Below are 2518 nucleotides of genomic sequence, written 5' to 3'. Positions count from 1 at the left end.
GCAGCATGGGAAAGGACGCAAATGCTTTCGGAACAAACCAATTGTAACACGCACTCGGACTCTGAAAAGCTAAAAAGATCCTAGCTCGAATCGCGCTACTCAAGTGAATCGCGCGTTTCCGAAGGGAATGAATATTCACGTAAATATGGGATATTTACATTGCTTTCGCACCATTGTAATTTATTTACACGCAAATGTTGGAGAAGCCACAATGGACGTTACATTAATAGCGAAATTCAGTTGAAGCCCGTTTATGTCAGTCAGCATTTCAGTATATAGTTTCGTAATATTGCGATACAGACTATGATAGTATTTGGCAGTAGGTCTACTAGTTTCGCCCCCCCCCCCAACAGAGGTCCTAATTATAGTTGGATTTTCGAAAATTAATTTTGTCTTTTCCGAACACCGGATGAAAATACATTCGTTCACACCCAACAATGCAATAATAACACGTATTCTGTGGAGGAAATGCTGAAATTTCCGTCCTGAATCGAGATTCCCAAGCGAGTAGCACGGTTGCGGTGAGAATCGAATGTCACGTAAATGTGCGATACTTACATTGATATCGCATCATTTGAAAGTATCTGCGCGCATAGAGTGCGGAAACAATCAAGATCGATCCTTTGACGGAGATGTTCAGTGCATATCTGTTTATTTCAGTCGTTCGCATCAAATATACAATTATTCATTGTATAAGATTCTTCGGAGTTGAACTTGGATTTTTTCCGATTAATTACTCAATTGTTTTAAGTTGTTCGGAAAGTAACTTCTTTCTATCTGAACAGCGGAACACAATGCATTGCTTCGCAGACAGGTTCAAAGTTAAGCTGCATGAATGAGCAAACAATATTACTCTCCTAACAAAGAAATTGATACCCGTATTATGTCGCTAAAACGCTGAAATAGCTAATTTACTCGTGCTTCACAAGTGAATAGAAAATATCATAACAGTAAATTGCAGTATATATAGATAAATGGATAAGAGGAAGAAGTGCATTCGGTGCAAAATCAAGGTTAGCGAAATTATCGAATACCACCCAGTAGTGCCACTCCGCCCTGCCGTGCGAAACAACAAGATCTCGCCATTAGTGTCGCTCCGGAACCGAGGGTAGGTACACACCTACCATATAAAATAACTATATTTTTATCAAAATATTCTCATAAATGTACACTCAACTAATTCCAAAAACACTCTTGCTACGAAAGACAGCTTTTTAAACTAGAAACTGAAAATTGTTAAGAAAATCGAACATATCATAGCAGTGAATTACCGAGTATATAAATAAATGGTAAACTGTGACAAAATGCATACCGTACAGAATCATGGTTAAAGAAATTAACGAAGACCATTCAGCAGTGCCGCTCCAATCTGCGGAATGTAACTACAAGACCACTCCGTCGTGCCGCTCTGGCACCGTAGGTACGTATAGAGATAATTACATGAAATGACAAAGAACTAAACAGAATATTGTCGTACTGCTCAAGGGATATACTCTCAGATTACCTGGTTTGACTCTCGGAATCACAGCATAGGTGGAGCTATTGGCCTATACGTTCTGCTTTCGAATGTGATGGTAACGCGCTCGAACGGATTCACTATCGATCATCTAATTCATACATGAAATAAGGGTGTCCGTGTCAAAAATTCTACTGCCACTTTCCATCTGTGAACGCGAAGCTATGCTCTCGATACAAAGGGACAGGAGAATTGTTAACGTTCTATATCGGTTGGACTCTGTACCTTAGTATCTATAGCCTGAAATAGGGTGGCTAATGCCAATGGTGTTCGGCGGATTTACTCCAGGGATCACCGGTTGGGTGAAGCTACTGACCTAGGTGTTCGATTCACAAAGAAGGTTGTAACGTTCACGAACGGATTGACCCACGACATTCTACTTCATACATAAAGTTATGGAGCCCGACTGCCCGTCTACTAATTTGCTTCCGCGAACCCGAAGCAGCACAATCGCGGTTTCAGTTCTTGGAATTGGAGGTATTGATTAAAAAGAATGATTTTATACCAATTGGCATTTTTCTCCGACGGATTGACTATCAACCATAATATTCATGACGTGAATTAGGGTGTCTATTGCCAATATTGTTCAGCGCGTATGCTTCTAGAATACGTGGTCAGACTCTCGCAATTATAGAATATATGGAGCTATTGAGGAATATGCGCGACATTCAAGCGTGGGATCGTTCTCCAACGATTTGACTCTCGATTTTGCTATTCATACATGAAAAAAAGCTGTCCGTCTTATAAAATGTGTACCAATTTGTTTCCGTGCGCACTAAACATGATACTCGCTACTACGGGTTAGGTTTTTGGAAGGGAAGGTATTCGGTAATACGTTTGACTTCATACCAATTGGTAACGCTCTCAAAGGGTTTGACGACATACTTTAGCATTCAAAGCGTGAACCAAGGTATCTTTAACCAATATAGTTCTGCGAATTTACTCTCGGAACATCTGATTTGACGTTCGAAATCACAGCATAGGTGAAGCTATTGACTTAGC

Source organism: Lasioglossum baleicum, unplaced genomic scaffold (genome assembly GCF_051020765.1).
Source record: "Lasioglossum baleicum unplaced genomic scaffold, iyLasBale1 scaffold0119, whole genome shotgun sequence".
Classification (NCBI taxonomy): domain Eukaryota; kingdom Metazoa; phylum Arthropoda; class Insecta; order Hymenoptera; family Halictidae; genus Lasioglossum; species Lasioglossum baleicum.
This window is presented reverse-complemented; position numbering follows the sequence as displayed.